Source organism: Pinus tabuliformis, chromosome 4_1 (assembly GCF_031772625.1).
Source record: "Pinus tabuliformis cultivar Carrire ecotype Pingquan chromosome 4_1, CPIR1, whole genome shotgun sequence".
Classification (NCBI taxonomy): Eukaryota; Viridiplantae; Streptophyta; class Pinopsida; order Pinales; family Pinaceae; genus Pinus; species Pinus tabuliformis.
The window spans coordinates 77436958-77457207 of record NC_142303.1 but is presented as its reverse complement, the minus strand read 5'-3'; positions in this window follow the sequence as shown (position 1 = coordinate 77457207).

Below are 20250 nucleotides of genomic sequence, written 5' to 3'. Positions count from 1 at the left end.
TTTTTGGGTCAATCTGAACACCTGCAGTAGACACAATATGTCCTAACAGCTTGCCTTCATTTAAAGCAAATTGAGATTTTTTGGGATTGACTGATATTCCAAACCTTCTGCACTTCAAAAACACTCTTTTTAAATGCTACAAATGATTTTGATGGCTGCTGGAGTAAACTGTTATATCATCAAGGTAGATAAGCACAAATTTGTCCTTCTCTCCCACAAATGCTATATCCATAGCTCTCTGAAAGGTGGCTCCAGCATTCATCAATCCAAAAGGCATTTTGGCATACATAAAAGTGCCCCAAGGAGTGGTAAATGCAGTCTTTTCTTGATCATTTGGGTGCACAACAATCTGATTAAAGCCTGAAAAACCATCCAAGAATGACATCACTTTAGCTCCTGAGACCTTTTGCAGCAAATGTTCCATCTTTGGGAGAGGATAGTTGTCTTTCTTGGAGCATTTGTTTAAATTTCTGAAATCAACACACAATCTGATTTCACCACTTTTCTTCCTCACTACCACCAAATTGGCTACCCATTTTGAATACCTGAGAGGGACAATGATCTTGGAAGCCAACATGTTTTTAATTTATTTTTCAATCAGAGGAAGAAGCATAGGATTTATCGGTCTCAGCTTCTGTTTGAAAGGAATGGTGTCTTTCTCCAGAGGGATTTTATGCTGAATTATGTTCTTGTCATATGTTTTCAAATCACTATACTCCCAGGCAAAAACATCAGCAAATTGCCTCATTAAATTTTAGTATTCAGCACTTTGATCAACAGAAAAATGAGTGGACAAATTTACATATTTAGGCTAACCTGTACTTCCTATATCATGCTTACAAATTTCAGATTGGTCTTCTTTTTGTGCAACTTTGTAAGGCACATCATTATGATCAAACAGTCTTTCAAGAGGAATTAGACCCTTAGGAATATGGTTAGTAGGAAGTTGGACAATGCTGTTTTTACCAATTTTATTTCTAAGTTGGGATTGAGAGCTTTTTTCCAAGGCATCATTCTCTTGGTCAATTTGCATTTCAACAAATTCATCAATGACTTGCAAGAACCTATTCAATTCATCATCATCTTCAAAAACTTTCCAATGGTGGACATTATCGGGCAAGGACGGTTTGTATTTCATTTGGACTTCATAAACTAGTCTAGGAGGCAAAGGAGGTATAAATAGACTAGTAGACACAACAAGGGAATCAACAAGCTGATTTTGGGCTCTAGGAATGTATGAAATGCAGAAATAATCAAAACAATCTCTGATACTCCATACCTCATCTCCGTATGCTTTCAGCCTTGGGTGCTTTGCTTGAAATGTTTTATTTACTTGCTGAATTATCAGATCAACATCTCCAAACACCTTTATGCTTCTAATTCCTCTATCTTTTGTTGCATTAAGGCCCAACAACAAAGCCTCATACTCTGCTATGTTATTAGTGAATTGAAAAACCAGTTTAAAAGACAGCTGAATGCTTTCTTTCTTTGGAGATATTAACACCACCCCTTCTCCTGCAGTCACCCTGGAACATGCTCCATCAAAGAATATCTCCGAAACCCAACTTCCTTGCTCTTCTTCGGCCTGAGCTGTTGGTTTTCTGAGCTGCATTGAGGCCTTCTGAGATTCTTCTATTTGGAGAATACATGCTCCAAAATCAGTGTCCGCTGCATATATGGGATGATTTGTACGATTCTTCTCATCACTGATGATATATGCCAGCTGTGCTTCTCTATACAATCTCCTATTTTCTCCTCCAAAAACTGGGACAATGGCATAAGAAAGATCATTCTGTAATGTCCCACCTAGTCTCTTAATCCACCCTCTAGACAACAACATGCCAAACTTGGGAGGGACATCTACCACCACAATATCCATCATCATACTCTTCATGGGCAGCTGAGTTAAGGTAATGGCCAGATCCTTAATCAATCCAAGACATTTCACCTTCCTTGAATCAAAAGAAAATAAATCATGATAGGGTCTAGTGATATCAAGGCCTAAATCTTCCATGACAGCTTTAGGCATTAGATTGTGGCTGGTCCTTGTGTCTAGCAGGCAATTGTGGAGGATTTTATTATGAATGGTCAAGGAGACATAAAAAGATGGATAATTATTATCAGCAGGTTCAATCATAGGGCTGAGAACAATGGCAGGCTTGTCATCTTGCAAATTAACAGAGTCAGTGGAGGTTTGTGAGGTTTTCAGCTCAAGAGCTTCAAAGATGGGCTTTCTAAACACTTCACTCTTTACCAAATCAATCAGAGGCACAGGTATTTTCAATTTTTGGACCTCTGACTCAAAGCTGAAAGAGGAGGGTAGCTTATTAGAACCTCTTACCTCTTGAACTGGAGCTTTGAGGATGATTGGATCAGCTGTTGGTCTTCTTTGTTTGAAATTCTGTGATTCTGCTTGGACAACAGCTCTTCGGGCAGGATTCTCCTCGACATTTTTTGCATTGGATCTCAGATTATATCTCTGCCGCTGTTCAGCTTCTAGGACAGCTTCTCTATCCCATTCTTGGTTGTCTTGTTCCTACAACAAAGACTCTTCATAAGCGGCCAAAGTAAAAAATGTATCACTGCCTTTATCTTCCATGCAGTGAATTTCATCCCCATCTTCTTCAAATTGTTCCTCCTCCATGACTACATTTGGAAAGGAGCTTTAACTTTCTGATCTTCTTTTGAATCTTCACCCCTTTGCATAATTTGTAACTGCTCATTTGCTCTTCTGAAAGGATTTGGATTTCTTGGAGCAAACGTGTTTTGCTGCCTTGTTTTCCCTGAATTCTGCTCAACCTTTAGCTTAGAAATTTTAGCAGCCAATGACTCTATCATCTTAGTCATTTTGTCTAACTTAGGCTCTGAAGATGATGCAGAAGAAGTAGAAGCCTAATTTCTCTGTCTCCTTCTATCAGCTTGACTCTTTAGTTTCTCTGCAGCCATGATATTAGATTCCACCTCTAGGGCTGCATCCTGCATGTCTGCTAGAGTGGCACATCTCCTTTCTCTCAATAATAGGCAGAAATCTGAGTCAAAAGCATTGGCATAAGTGAGTTTGGTAGAGGTGGGGGTAGGCTTTACCTCAGCTAGTATCTTACTATACATACGGTTAAATCTTTTTTTGAAATCTGGCAATGATTCCCCATTTTCCCTCTTCAGGTTACCAAACTCTGTATGGTAATATAGCAGATCCTTTTTATCTCCCCATTGCTTCAAAAATGCATCATCTAATGCTTCAATATGTGTTATAGATCTCTGGGGAAATTCTATAAACCACTTCCTAGCCTCTCCATCAAGGCTCTGGACAAAAACTCTCATCCACACATCATTTTCATTTATATCTAAATTATCAGCATAACTGTAAAAATCTTCTAGGTGCTCTTCTGTTGTTACTCCCTCTGTTCCAGTGAATTTAGGCATATATTTTTGATATTCTCCCACAGGCATAGTGTTTAAAGGAACATGCAAGACCAAAGGTCCATATCTAGCAGCAACAATTCTTTCTATCTTCGTGGGTGCTTGTTGTCCCGCCATAATGGAATATGTGGAAGAATACTAGCAGATTGAATGGTAGAAAGTAATGTGATGGATGGCAGAGATATAGGGATGTTTTGGATTGAATGGGAACCTTTCTTTGGACTGAGATTCAAAGGGGAACTAATAGTACAAGGGACTGAATTAATCTCTGAAGGAATTTCCTGATTAACAATGCTGGGTTCTAAATCTTCATACTATATTTCTTCAGCTACAACTTTATCTTTCAGAGATGAAGGAGACTTCTTAGGCTTACCTGATCTTGATGCCCCTTTCTGTGAAGATTTCTTTGATTTAATAGTCTTCTCAGGGTCAAGCAATGGTTTAGCTGGAGATTTCTGAGGATTTCTTCGAGTATGTCTCACAAACTAAGCCAAAACTTCAATGTGGAGTCACCAAAGGATGGTCTTCCTCCAATGGAGTCGCTAGATAGATGATTACAACCAGAAACTGTGTTCAAACCTTGTCTATCATCAAAGCTTGAAGCTGTGTCGTTCTCCTAGGGAAGCTGAGCTTCAATTCTCCTCTCCCCGGCAACGGCGCCAATTAATGTTATCACCCCAAGAAACTCTCCTAGGTTGTATATCAGAGATGCTCAGGAACATTACAAACTCAATAAAATGTTGGATAAATTGTGGATTAATGAAGGAGATGCTACATATTCAAGCCAGATAACCACTTTTAGTATGCTTAACCCTAGACATGGGTGAACACCCCCAAACTACAAGGCTTTAGACCACCAATTACTCATAGTTTTAGGGAAAATGTGAAGATGGAGAAGACTGATCGCACCAACAAATGCACATGACCCTGAGATGGCCAGCTGCAACCAGTTAGAAGGTCTGTCAATCTATTTTTTAATGCACAGACAGTATGATAGCTCTCTGGAATTTAAAACAATAGAAACCTACATACAAATTCAATGGTACATGCTAAATTATAACACAGAGGTGGGATGACAACCCCTCTAATGCTAAACACCAACAACACATGAAATAATGCATAACAGGCACAGCCTGGAACAAAGAAGAATAAGTGGAAAGTGAGCAATTAAGAGCCAAAGAAGCTTGTATTAGTTGGAAATGAAGACCAGAAGCTGCAAGTTACACAGTAGTTACAGTCTCCAGAAGTTGAAGCTTACAACAGAATAACACTCATCAACTTGATTACATCTTGTTTTTCAGTACATATGGAGCTTTTCACAAAATTGCTCTGCTGCCCTAAGTGTGGAGGGGTCATAATTGGCCACCAATCACATTTACAATCAGATATGGGCTTTGTGATACAATTTGACTGCTTTAATAGACAGAATGGCCTTTCTGCTGCTCTGCTGTACTTCATGAACAAGTAAAATGCTGTGTTTATCTGCTCAAGGTTGTCCTTCCTATCTTTCGGAGGTACACTGTGTTGAATGTAGTAGCTGAGGGTTTTAATGCGCAGGTCGCTGGATCATGGCCTCCTTCATTCTTTGCGCGCACAAAATAGGTCGAAAACACTGAAAAATATATTAACAATGGACGAAGAGTTGAGAAAGAATGTTGGCCGTTAGATCTGGCAGCGTGACGGCTAAGATTGGATTTGAGAGGGCTATCGGGAGAAAGTGTGAACAGATGAAAAATGGCCATTGGATCATGACGGGAATGATCCAACGACTGATGGGAGGCGGAGATGGGCATAGGTTAACGGGCGGGGAGACAATTGGTATCGGGGTGGGCGTCATTCCCCACACTGCTCTACGGGAATGGGCGGTTTCCATATATGGAGTACGATGAAATAATATGACGACGCGTGGCAGGTAGGTCAGCGGGGAAAACCACTTTCCCACGGGCTAACAGTCGTGCGGTTTACGGGAGCGGGGAAAGCATACATCGTCGGATCATCGCGGGATGATCGGATGGCGGTGGAATTAAGACAAGTGATTTAATTAATATGACAGGTGAAAAGACCCCGTGGGCTATGATCATGGTCATATGGGTTATAAGTGTTAGGACTTAAGTGCCTGGGGACTAAACGAAGAATGGGTTATACAGGGTTTTAAACGGGTTATGAGGGTTTTTAAGGTTTTTTAAACATAAACGCCCAGGAGCTAGGTAAACAAGGGTTTTATGCCAAAAGTGGGTGTAAAATAGGGATAAAAGGGGATTAAAGGAGAATAAGGAGGATTCAAGGGGAAAGAGGAAATGGAGGTGTAGGGAGTTATAAGGGAATAAGACAAAATGAAGGAGAAAGCAATAAAAACTGCTGCCAGCCTTATATAACCAAACCAACACTGCTCAACACCTATTTTGATCCATCAAATGCTGAAGAAACTGGCAGAGCTAACATGCACGATCACGCTGACAAGGTTGAGGCCTATCGCCATGAATTGATCAGTCTGATGCCTTGGATTGGACCGCACATTACTAAGCGAATCGACCATGGTAGCGCATTGTAGATGATAAAGTGCGTGATGTCTCCCGTAACAATAAAAGGTGGGTATTTTCCAGGAAAAGTGATGGATGATAGGATGAAACTTTATACAGGTGGTGCGACCACCTGAATAGCCGAGGGAAGTACAGTCTTAGCGCTCCAGGTAGTTGAAAGGAAGCGACGGCCTATAAACTATTCTGCCCGGGAGCTGCGCGATGTTGGAATTACGTACAGAAGCAAAGAGTCACAAGGTTTGCGACCATGCATGAGGGGTTGCGCTGCCGTGCGGGTTGGCCAGAAAGTGATACGACATCAAACATCTCTATGCAGATCCTAGTCCCGGCAATGAAACCATTTGTTGGCTTGTTGGGGCCTGACCCATGTTCGAAGTTAATTAGCCAAACAAATCCCTGTACTACTGGCCCTTTCTACAACAATCCTCGGAGCGCGGACTGAGGTCTCACCCAAAGTAGTATGGGAGGGTGCTAGAACCAGGTTTCCACACCCTTGAGATGTCTGAGAGGTTCGATTGGTCCCACTGTTTGTCCCTGCGCATAGGTCACTCCGCGCACTTCCTTGTTCCTCACGCCCTAATACACTGCCTTCGCGTAGCCCTAACCAGGGGCTGTGGAGCTTCCGTGCTGCTGGAGCCACGCTCTGCGCTATTACTCGAGGTCTTACTCATCTTCCTATACCAATAAATTACCTCCGCGTACTTGGATGTCTTACATTATAATTATTTATACAAAACATTCATATAAGTTCTCGTAGCAAATAAACAATATACTTGCAAATTATACCCAATCATATATTAAAATAGGGAAAGATGCACAGAAATATGGTAAACTTCTCTTTATTGATTCTTCCAACAGTTACAGACTTGACCTGCCCTGCACACTTAGCTGCAGGGGTCCGCGCACTCAGCTATGGACTACTAGGCCTCTGCACACTCAGCTGCAGAGCCTTCCCCTACTCTACGATCCAAAGAAACACTTTACACTTTTACTCAATCACTTAGACTTCTCATGCTCTTCTGCTCTTCTCTACACTTAGAGCCTCGCTCTATTTGTACAATCCCATGGTCCGTGTAGGTCTATTACGCTGACATTACATTACAAAATGAGGACGGACAACCCTATGACTCTATCATAATTTCGCGCTCTGCGCCCACAATTTGCGGAGTTTTTACAAAAAGATTTGGTCAAAACTTGGGCTTTAAGCCCCAAAACATGCCTTGGGGGGATTTGGGGGGAACAGATGATTTCAAATTCAAAAAGTGTTATAAATACAAAGGGTTGCCCAACAAAAAACACTTGGTCATTTACGAATTGAGCTATTGAGCAGAGCCCTGGTTATTTTGTGCCGAGCGTTGATTGAGCCCCTGAGTTTGTGAGTGCTAGATTTCTAGTCGGACACGATGGTAGTAGCTGAGGAAGTTATGTAAATAACAGAAATGGCCGCCGAAGAGGCCGAGTAGGCCTTGACTTTGGGGGATGCTCTAGAAGGTGCCAGGATTGTGGCAGAAATATTGAAATCACTGCGCACGCCAAGACCAAAGAAGGATAAACAAGCGATGGTTCCCGTACGTGTGTCCCCGTGGAACCCGCTGCACACCAAGCTATCGATGGAGGAGAAGGGGAAAGCCATTACCATAGAGACCGATGAGGAAGAAGAAGACCTGGAGGACCTTATCATCAAAGAGGTATGGATGAAGGCATGGAGGAGGAAACTCAGCCTGTGCACCCCTCGACAAAGCTGCCCACCTATGTCCCCCCATAGAAAGGGAAGGCTAAAGTGCCCGAGGAACTTGACAAGACCAAGAGCTCACTCCAGACCACACTCCTCCTAGACAACATTATTTTTGAGGGCACACAACTGGGACGAGTGCCAAGCTTAAAATTTGAAGATTGGGACCTTGCTGACCACGAGAAGTTCCCTCACCTTGAGACGTCGCACCTCATGAAGCCTAAGCATAACACCACGGTGGGGGTTACAGGATTAGAGTCGTGAAAGTGGTTGCGCAGAGTGGAAAAGATCGGGCTACTTAACCTGCTCTGAGTGCCGCATTTCCACTGTGCCCTAATAACAATTTTTGTCATTAGGAAGTTGCTTTGCTTGGTGCATGATGGGTGTTTGTGGCTGGAGGAGCCCATCCCCATCACAGCAGACTTGATTGACCGTATTACTCTACTTCCATGCAAAGGAGAGGACCCCGCAGACATCTCGGAAGGGAAGAGCAGTGACTTGGCCATTGCGGAGGCCGTGAAGAAGAAATACAAGCTGGAGAAGAAGAAAAGGGGCTATGCCATATCCAACATCAACGATAAAGCAGTGAGAGTGGCGACCCAAATACTGGCCAGTAAGGTTATGCGCAAGTGCCGTGTGGATGAGATACCCGTGCCGGTGGTAGCACTCGCTGAACAGTGCACGGAGGGGGTCCAGTGTAACTGGTCCGCATTCCTCTGCAAGGAATTCTTTGAGAATTCCACTATGCATGGCTTCTACTATCCATAGTACTCGTGGCGGGGGAATTGCTGGAAGATTGTCAATTCCCCACAATTGACAGGGATTTTCCAGAGGCTGCGAAGTACACTTCGCTCTCGGCCACAAAGGATGCAAATAGGATCCACGACAGTAAGATATTTTTGGTGTTCATGAAGATGAACCTCAGAATGGGGATCAACAACAAACTGCAGTTGTTGCCCATTGTCTACAACAACCTGCAGAGTTTTGCGGAATTTAAAGCAAACATCCATAGCATATACATCACAGCGCACAAGGACCCAACCAAGCAATGGAGAAAGCTACCCATTGTAGCCACGGACAATGTCATCTTTAATGTACTGGAGACATGGCCGTCGGAGTGGCGCGCTCTAGACATCGCAGAGATAGAGAAGTCAGCGGCACAGAGGAAGAAAGAGGAGGCCAAACTATGCATGGCACAGTTGGCAGAAAAGAGAAGGAAGGAGGCAGCAGCAGCAGAAGCACAGGCGACGTGGGACACTTCATAGACAACAACTGAACAGGAAAAGGTCGCAGCAGTAGCAGCAGCGCAGGAGGTACCCACGAAGGCGCACGAGGGCCAAACGTCGCCTTCACATGGGCAGGAAGCAGTGGAAGAAGAGGGAGGCGCGGACCCGCAAACTGCATCAACACAGTTGAAGTGCCAGCACCTGACTGAGCGGACATGGCCATGCAAGAAGGTCAAGGCATCGAAGTTGTCTATTGACCTGATCACCCTAACCAAGGGTGATCTGCATGACATTGGCAAGACAATGCGCGATGTCACCTCCAATTCCATCCAAAATTTTATTAAGGAGAACCAGATTATGTTGGGGGCCCTTAGAGCACAGCTGTAGGAGTTGTAGGTTTGCACTCCTCAGGCTGGAACCCTTTCGACCAGCCTCGCAGTTGGAACAATGGCAGCAAAACAAATGTTGCGCGCTCGGGTGACGAATACCATAGTGCTGCCAGAAGGGGCACTCGTGACAACAAATGAGGCCAATACGCCTATGGTTAGCGCGTTGAAGGGTCTCGGCATCAACATGGTTGCACTCCCGTAGGAGACCTTATATGTTTTGTAGGATGGGATAACTGCAGAACTATGGTCTAGGGAGAGCCATGCATTGCAAGTCCTCAGCGAGTAGAAAATCAACATGGAACAGTTGAGCTTGCAGTGCGACGAAGTGGTGTCGCAGAATCGACAGCTGGTACAAGTACTAGATGAAGCTTGTCAAAGCGTCCCAGAGCTGGCCATCCCAGCAGACACACCAGCAGAGGCGCGCATCCACAGGCTAGCAGCAAGGGTGTTCGAGGCGCCGAAGGAAATGACAAAGGTTCAGCTAGAGCTGAACCTTTAGATTGCCGAGTTACGGTTAAAGGCGCAGTCGTCCACCCCTTTGGAAGTCAGAGAACAGCGCGCTAGCACTATTACAGAGAGACTAGACGAGATTGGCAGTGTTGTGTGAGACTACACCAGCATGTTGGAAGAGTCATTTGAGGTCCTCACAAATCTCCAAGAGGAACCCCACATCCAGCGCTTAGAGACAGAGGCGTGAGAACTCCAACATCAGTATGACAACGTCAAAGTCCCTCACTCAGAGGCTCGCACGGATGCAACAGGCCAAGGCACTGAAAGAACAGGTGGATGTGGCACGACACAAAGAATCAGTCCTAAAGGCACACGTTCAACCTTGGATCGACGAGGCCTTCACCATCACAACAAAAATTGAAGGAAAGCTTGCACAAATGCAGGGGATACAGGCACAGATGCAGAGAAGAACTTCCGACATCGCGGTCTCGGAACAACGCATGCAACATATCCAGCAGGCAGCAGTTCAATGTGTTGTCGACTTTGTAGCAGTTCGAGCAGAGTTGGAAGGACTCTACGTGAAGATCTCCGCGCTGACAGAGTGACTCGAGGGTGAGTCACGATGTTTGTGTTGGGGGCCTATTGGGCATGGAATCCCCCCAAGGAATTTTTTGGGGCTTAAAGCCCAAGTTTTGACCAAATCTTTTTGTAAAAGCTCCACAAATTGTGGGCGCGAAGCACGAAATTATGATAGAGTCACAGGGTTATCCGCCCTCATTTTGTAATGTAATGTCGGCTTAATAGACCTACCCATGGTCCGCGAACCATGGGATTGTATAAATAGAGTGAGGCTCTAAGTGTAGAGAAGAGCAGAAGAGCATGAGAAGTCTAAGTGATTGAGTAAAAGTGTAAAGTGTGTCTTTGGGTCGTAGAGTAGGGGAAGGCTCTGCAGCTGAGTGCGCAGAGGCCTAGTAGTCCACAGTTGAGTGTGTGGACCCCTGCAGCTGAGTGCGCAGAGGCCTAGTAGTCCATAGCTGAGTGCGTGGACCCCTACAACTGAGTGCGCAGGGCAGGTCGAGTTTGTAACCGTTGGAAGAATCAATAAAGAGAAGTTTACCATATTTTTGTGCATATTTTCCTGTTTTAATATATGATTGGGTATAATTTGCAAGTATACTGTTTATTTGTTGCGCGAACTTATATGAATGTTTTGTATAAATAATTATAATGTAAGACATCCAAGTATGTGGAGGTAATTAACTGGTATAGGAAGATAAGTAAGACCTCAGGAAATAGCACAGAGCGCAGCTCTAGCAGCACGGAATCTCCACAGCCCTTGGTTAGGGCTGCACAAAGGCAGTGTATCAGGGCGTGAGGAACAGGGAAGTGCGTGGAGTGACCTGCGCACAGGGACAAATAGTGGGACTAGTTGAACCTATTAGACATCTCAAGGGTCCGGAAACCTAGTTCTAGCACCCTCCCATACTACTTCAGGTGAGACCACCGTCTGTGCTCCACGGACTGTTGCCGAAAGGGCCAGTAGTACAGGGATTTTTTTTGCTAATTAACTCTGAACCTGGGTTAGGCCCCAACAAGCCAACAATTAGGGTAATCCCACGCAAAAGCCCCTTTATTTTTCTGTATGACCTGGATAATCTTCTTCTGTTGTTTGCTATCCAAACTGTCATTAATATTTAGAACTTTGTCTAGCTCGATCTCAACGGGTTTGCTATTATGAAAAATAGTCGTTTGAATATGTTGGTTGTCTGTATCCTTCAGAGGATCTTCCCTGGCCTCGTTATCAAGGATTGCTTTCAAAATCTGACATTGTACATTTTTCACATTAGCTGGCTAATTTATAAAATTATTGATAACGTCGTCCTCGGTCTGATTATTGATAAGTGCCTCTGCTACTGTGAGTGGTGAACGGATGCTCTCTTCCAGGTACGCTGGTGGCTACTTACATATTTTTATAATGGGAAAACTTGGCCTGGCAGGAGGATATAACACAAGATTTTTTTACAGCATCCCCCTTTGCAATAGTCATGTTGCCTTCTTGGCAGCCAATATATGCATCAGTTGTTGCCAGCCAAGGTCGGCTTAGAATCAAAGGATGCCTATCCAACCAACTCCTTGGGTTTATAACCAGAAAATCTACTGGATATTCCCATGAGTCAATAGAAACTGTGATATCTTGTAAAGTACCTTTTGGTCTCACCACCGAACGGTTAGTAAGTTATAATAAAGTGGCGGTTGGTTCCAGGGCTTTAATACCAAGTGCTTGACAAGTTTATGTTGTTAAGATATTAATGGCAGCTCCTAGATCAACTAGTGTATTTGGAAAAGAGCGGCCATATATCTGAACTGTCACTATGGGGTTTCCAAGATCTTCGTACGTTATTGGAGTTTCCTCTCTCAAGAGTAAATCGAATAATGCTCGTACAACATGGATAGTGGGTGAGGTTCTTGCCTTCCTCACAGGATTTTTTTACACATAGTGCTTTGATTGTTTTGGCATAGATGGGAATGTCTTGAATGGTCTGGAGGAGAGGAATCTTAATACATAAATTTTTTCAGTTCCCCTACAAGCTTGAAATCAGGGTAGGCGATAGGTTTAGGTATCGTTAGTCTTTCGGGGAACGAAGGAGAAGTGACTATAAGTTTTTTAGGGTCATCATGCCAATGTGTCTCTTCCCCTTGCTTTGGTTCAGTATTATTTAAGGGTGGTGAAATATGTACAGGTGGAGTTACACTTTCAATTGAAGGCTGGTCCCTATTTTCCTCAGGGGTGATGATACGCCCTGACCTCAATATGAGCTCATTACATTCTTTCTGCTCAATATCATACTCTGGGTTTTCAATAATCTGTACCAACTGGACTGGTATGTTATTAGGATTCGGGTTCGACTGAGCTGGTAACTACGGGCGCAAAAGAGGTTGAGAATTCTATTGTAATGTATACGGAGCTGATAGTGCGGGTTGAGGCTGAGGGCTTGTCCCCATAGGTACATTGGATATCCCTAGAGGTCGCTGCCAATTTGTAGACCAGTTCGGATTTTGAGAGGTGGAGGCAAGCCACTGGGATTGATAGGGATTGCCTTGCCAAACAGGAGTAAAAGGAGAATTCGGCCAGCCATTTCCTGGAAAAGATTGTGTTGGCCAGGATGTCATAGGGAATGGCGGGCTTTGCTAATTTGGGTAGGATGATTGGCCTTTCCAGGTTGACCCGAGGTTCTGTTGCTGATTAAACTACGAGGAAGAAAAGAATTGGGGTGCGTCTTGTGACATACCTGTAGGTTTAGCTTGCCACTGTCGACGCTGGTTCATTAGATATATCGATTCTGTTTCTTCCTCTGCTTCTTTGAATACTACTTTCAACCCTGGTAATGATGGACATTGTTTATTGTCATGATCTTTAGTACAGATAGCACATGTTTGCACCATGTCCAATGGACATTCCCGTTGGCTATGCTTCTTTTGACAATGTGGGCAGAAGATAACCAAATTTTGTTTTGCTAAGGTCTATTTTTGTTTAGCCTATAAGAAGTCCAATTGCATTTTGAGAGTCCCTAGGATTTCAATCTTAAAATCTTCCAGGAGATTTCCGATCTCCATTCGTGTTACACCTCCACCGTGTCATTTTCTTCCTCTGCTCGTGCAATCTCGGCTTCATGCTCCTGTGTGTGTGCTTCCTCGTGAAAACCTGATACACAAACGAATAATTTCATCCTAATCTTCCTAATAAATATCTCCTTTTCCCATTAAGTTTAGATTTTCTACCCATTCCTCTTTCATTCCTTTAATTAAGATAGCTCTTAGAACTTCTTTTGGTAGGGTAGTGTGTGGATACCTCTGCAAATTATAATTAAATTGTTCTACATATTCTTCCAATGTTTCACTATCTTTTGCAGTCATCTTAAAAATCTCATCTTTTAGTTCCCTAGTTTTACAAAAGTCCTCGTATCTTTTGAGGAGGGAGGTTTTCATCTCATCCCAAGAATTAATAATCCGCCCACCTAGACCCATAAACCATCTTAAGGTTGCTCCTTTTAGAGTGGAAGGGAATAGTTTTAGCTTTTGGGGGTCAGTGGTATAGTCATACCCTCTACAAAGGACATCAAACTTAAACAGGAAAGCATCAGGATCCTCTGTGATCATCCCATGGAAAGTTGGGATGCTCTACAGAGGAATAGCCTTCATGGGGGCATTGGCCACTTGGTCGACTATGGGGTACTCTAATGTCGAGGTTTGACCTTGAGGTGGCTGATCTTCCATTTGGTCAAATATGTGCCAATAATCTTTGGGGACTTCAAGGGGTGCTTCTTGAGTAAGCGGAGAGTTAGCAACCCGAGCTGGCTTTGCAGCACTACCTGGGTTTGGCATTTTAGGAGATCCTTGTTTAGAGAGCTGTGGTTCTGCCTTAGTAGTCCCACTAGTTTCTCTTTTTCCTTCTCTTAAGTTACAAGATTTTCCCTCTTGTAGAGGATCAGAATGTAAACTTATTGTAGCTTGAAGACTTTGTTCTGATCCTCCTACTTGGCTTTGAATCTCAACGTAAGCTGCAGATGGTGAGCCTGCTGCTTGAGGGATAACAGTAGAACTTTTTCCAGGTATAACCTGGAATCCTACTAATGCTTGAGACTCTGCTCTTCTTACGATTTTGTCTATAAAGGTCGTTCTCCAAAGGTTCACCAATCCTTTGTGTTTTGTGGGTTTTGGAGGGTGATTATGCTCTTTTTCTATTTTTCTATTCCTAGTCATTCATAAAAACAAAATCCTATTTAACCTCTAAGATTTTGCTGAAAATCGGGCTCGTAAGCAAGCACTTTACTTTCTAGGTACGTAGGTTCTTACCTTCCATTTTTAAAACCAAATTCTTTCACAGACTTGAAACACTCTCCCCAGCAACGATGCCAAAATGTTGGCTCACTAAGGTGTCTTTTTACAGGCAATCTCAGTTCCTACATTAGTTGTCAACCTGAGGTAAGTCTTTTTATCTCAAGAGTGTCAGTACAATTTATGCAGTGAATCTAGAGGTTATCGAATGATGAATCTTTGCAATCACTAATAACTAATTCTTCAATTCAATCCACACAATTCTGGAAAGAACTAACTATGGAAGAAATACTCTTAACACACTCTGCAATTCTATTCAACTTATTCCGAAATCAATTGAAACTGAATGTAAATAAGAATTTCACTTGGGAATGTTTAAATAGACTTAAGGCTAACTAACTCAATCAAGGAAAGGAAGCTATTACTATTGAATGACATTGTTAATCTATAACAATCCAAATTAAACAACAATCTCAATTGAGCAACAAATAGTAATTGAACGGAAATTGGTAATTGATCAACAAACAGTAATTGAATGGAAAATGGTAATTGAAAAGAAAACATACATACAATCAATAAAGGATTTTTGAATAACAAATGATCTATATTGCAACCTATGGAAATTAATTAGAATTATCTCTAGGATCTATGATAACTACACTCAAAATGAACAACAATCTACTATTAGCACTAATTCACCCGTTCCAATCAAAGCGTTGCTTAATTATGTCACACGGCTTCACTCTAAATCTAATTGAAAAATAGTATGAATTAATATCGCAAATCCTTACAATAAATGAAATAACCAATTACTGAACATTAATCAAATAGAAAATACTAAATAGAAATATTATAACACAATGAAGTAGTAGAACTTCTCGTGACCGAGCCCAGAGTCACCAGAAGCCTCCGCTTAATAAGAACTCATAATATAAATATGTATCAAACGCAACCTTCTTTCATTAATTGAAGTAATATCTTACATCATCACTGAGATAGCAGTGTTATATGTTTTCAAAAAGAATAATTACAAATTATCAAAGTATGAACTCTCTCTATTTGACTTTCGGCCCTATATATAACATAAAAGAGTAACTAGATAAAAGCGAATCCTCAGGATCAGGGGATCCTAAGGATTTCGCAATACATAATCTGATCATGTGATAAAATAGCATTGTTCAGGCTAATCTCCTACTGCCTTTTCTGCGAAAGACACTATAGTTTCCCTTTTATGGCCTCGTGCTACTCTGTCAACTGAACGGATTTTCCCCAGTCCACATCTTCTGCACACAAAGATAGCAAAAAATCAGTTTCTTGTGTTAGATTTGCCTATTTTGTCACTAAATTCTTTCATCCAACTTCAACTGATATTTTCGTTATTTTAATCTATAAAGAGAGATAATCGTATAAGGATGAATGTTAAATAAATAAATTTACGAAGAGAAATCATACCTTTTTCTTGACCCAACACAAAAAAAAAGTTTTTTGACAAGATCTTCATAATTATTTCATGGAAATTTTTCCTCCTTTTCTTCAAGGATGTTATAAACAATTTTCATGGTGAATATATTGTTTGATACAAATTTAATCACTTTGCGACATTTGCGGCATTGACGACACAAAGTGTGACACTTCAGGATACGAGACTGGGAGAGTGACAAAATATTGTATAAAATTAGCAAGTGTACCTCTCATGTAACCTTCTTTGCCTATACAAATTTGAAGGAGCTCCCACATTATCCCTCACACCCTGCACAATTGTATTAACTTCCCTGGTTCTTTTTTTTCCTTTTCTAGATGGTTCTGCTTAAGTGGATGTCTCCACTATCCACTCCTCAATTTGGGGCTAGTCCACAACTTCCCAAGGCTCCTCCTTTGGAGCTAAAATATCCTCTTCTGGTGGGATCTGAAGCTCCCTCTCAAGAGAGCACCCCATCACTTTCTCCTCATCAAACTTTACATCCCTTCACAAAACTGTCATTTTTTAGGGATGGAAAGTATAGATGGAGGTTGTGGGGAGTTTCTATGTAATTCAAAAATACCCCCAATTTATTGTCGACTCAATCTTCTTCCTTGATTCTTTGGAGACATGGAAGTAAATAGAGGCTCCAAAAAAGGTGAAGTGTGACACATCTAGCTTTCTCGCCGAGAAAACCTCCTCCAGTGTAATCATAGCAAGAATGCAATGATGACTCTGGTTCTGCAAATAGACTGTTGTGTTGCATGCCTCATCCCACAAATGTAGAGGGACACCTTGGTCATACAACATCGCCCTCACTTCTCCTACATTTCTATAGTTCTTTCTCTCAGCAACCCCATTCTACTGTCGGTTTTGGGGTGTTGTCAACTCTCGTCGAATGCCTTCTTTCGCACATAAATTCTTAAATTCATTCAACACATACTCACCTCCATTATCAGTCTTAGGAGCCTTCACCTTCTTGTTGGTTTATTTCCAAACCGGTGCCTTGAACTCTACAAACTTGGAGAATTTCTCATCTTTCTTCTACATGAAGAAGATTCAACACTTCCTTGAGAATTATCAATCAAAATGAAAAAATATTTATGTCTGGCAGTGGAGGCTGTCGAGAAAGGTCCACAAACATCAGAGTGGATCCTTTCCAAGACTGCATGTGCTTTTTTGTCTTGATCATGGAATTTGGATTTTGTGTACTTCACCATGGTAGATCCTTTGCATAAATCTTGATACTCAAGTGCTCCTTTGGGGAGGCTAGTGGTTATTTGCTGTGTAATACTCAAGTCAACATGATGCAAATGGCTAGGTATTTTGTGTCAAAGTTCATCAACTTCACAACCATGCACTTTCTCCGCCTTAGTGCTTAATTCAACATAATCTTCCACATCTAGCTTATACAGGTTCTTCGCACGAACCATGATCTGCTCCACCTGTCCCGTGGCTATGTATCATAGGAATGATTTTACTTTCTTGAAGATCACATCATAACCAAAGTCTTTCAAAATTGTAACAGAGATTATATTTTTCTTTAATATTAGAACAAACATGACATAATTTTTCCTGAAAGAGGAACCCGACTCCCTTTGAAAGGTGATTGTACTAATCCTGGTCACGTTTTACCTTCTATCATCCCCCAACTCAATGTGCATCTGCAAGTCTTTCTCCTCTAGGTCACTGAATAATTCTCTAAACCGTGTCATGTGGAATGATGCGCCTGAGTCCAAGTACCACACATTCCCCATCATTATGCTGCCTATGAATGAAATAAGGGTAAAGTCGAGCTATAACTATGAATCCAATGCTTCACCCACTGCTCCTTTTAAGGTCTTCTTTCTTTCCTTTTTGCGTGGACACTTCGTGGCATAATGTCTGAATTCATGATAATTGAAGCATTTAATTTTCAACAAATATTTCTTCTTGCCCCCTTGGCTAGATTCTAGTTTGGTTTGAGATTTATACCCTTTTCCCTTTTTTCCCTTTCCAACCATTGCAATTTTTTCTTCATCCTCGCCCTTGGATGAAGTCCCATCTTTGGTATTCCACCTTATTTCCTCCTGTACCAAATCATACCGTAAGTCGTAGTTTCTCCCTCTCGTCCACTGAATCTTGGTAGCTATGCTAGCTATTGGGAAAACCTAGAAGGGCTAGGCTTACCAAGTCATATTCTGCAACATTAACACCAACCCCACCAAGTTCATAACGAAATTGTGTGAACCTGCTTAGATACTGCAGAATAGTGTCATTATTTTGCAGGTTGATATTTTAAATTTTATCATTGAGCGCCAACTTGCTGTGGTCACTACTATTCTCGAACAATTATTCTAGTGCTTTCCACATTGCGAGTGGAGTTTATTTCTCATGGATATTTGAGACAATGTGATCCAATACTCCCTCCAATATTATTCTCCTCACCTTGGCTACATATTTATTTTGCTGAGCAAGGTTTTGGGGGTCAGATGCTTGTGATTTTGCAACATCTATCTTGATGAATTCTAGCAAGAAATTTCCATCCAATACTGCTTCCATGTGATGAAATTAGAGGTGCCTTCCAAGGCAGACTCTAGCCTCAACCCGTTGAAGCTCATCTTCTCAGCTTTGAAGAGATCCTGTTACACTGAAGTGCAAATTCAATCCTCCTAATAAATGACTTCAAAATTCTTGTTCTACTGTGAATCTTGCTTTGACACCATGTATAAATTATGGTGTAGATTTTCAACTGCTCATGAATTTTTAATAAAATTCACAAGACACAAACCTAATCTACTACTATGCGGAAGTTAATTCACAATTTAGAACAAAATTCTGAGACATGCAATAATAAATAACACACATGCGCACGATATCTTTTCAGTGGAAAGTAATCTACTAAAATCCCTAATGCCTGCTTGAATTAATCTGATGAATAGAGGTGTATTACAATTTCTTTGCTCAACTGAGCACAACCTACAAGTGAATAACCTATCTCTCTGATCATTGAGAAGCTTTGACCTAGAATTAGTAAATTTTCGCCTATACTTGAGGCCCTATTTTGTTATGCAATTCCTTGAGAAATAAGGCCCCTATAATATAGCAATTTCTCCAAAATGGATTGCACAATTCCCAAGGTTGATCATCTGACTGCATACAACTCCTGTACACTCAATAATACTCTACAATTGATGATACACTGCCTTGGAGTCTCCACCACATCTGGGGAACTCAAATTCTCTGCATGCACTAGCTATTTTTGGTTGATTGATCAGTTAGATGGATGATCATTGTGTTTGACTGAAGTCCCATTGCCCAAATAACCTTCCACTAGTTCCTCCAACAGTTCGAACTAGTTTAAAAGAAAACAAATTGAGATAAATGACCTTGATTTCTACAAAGTAGCAATCACACATGCTTAACTGAACTCTAACTAAGACTTCCTGAAAGGAATCCATCTATTTGACCCAAACATGGCGATCACACACCAACAATTTTTTTATGAAATTATGTTGTTTGGAATCCCTACCCTACGTGAATATCAAGCTCTCAAAACCTCCCTAACTAATATCGATTTATTAATTAATACCAGTAGATATATACTATAGTATTTGGAAAGGACCTTATAGTTATAGATAAGGATTATTCCTAGAAAATAGTTGGGGGTCCCCTTGGTAGCCAATTCATTGTGGACCACCTATTGGAAAAATCTTCTGTAAAATATCATGGATAGGCTAGAATGTTGGACCTTTCGATCGTTGAACTCGGAGGGGAGAGTAGTTTTAACCAAATTAATTCTACAAGATTTTCCCATCTATCAACTATTAGTCCTCCCTACACTGAAACTCATATATAAGTCTATCATAACAAAATATAGGGAATTTATGTGGCACGGGATGAAACAGGTCAAGAAGTAGGATCTGGTTACATGGGAGAAGCTATAATTACCCAAGTTGACATGTGATCTAGGAGTTAAAGACCCAAAAATCATAAACAGGGAAATGGGAGTGAATCTTTTGTGGTTGTGGTCAAAAGGGGGGAAAGAACCATGGAAAGGATTACGGAATATAAAACATTGTTGGAAGGACTCTCAAGCAGAGAAGCTTCAAGCCTAGCTATACCAAGCATAATCACTCATTTGGAACCTAGCATAGGCAAACAAGAACCTAATTCAAGATCATAAATTTTGGGAGATTCATAATGGTAGAGAAACCCT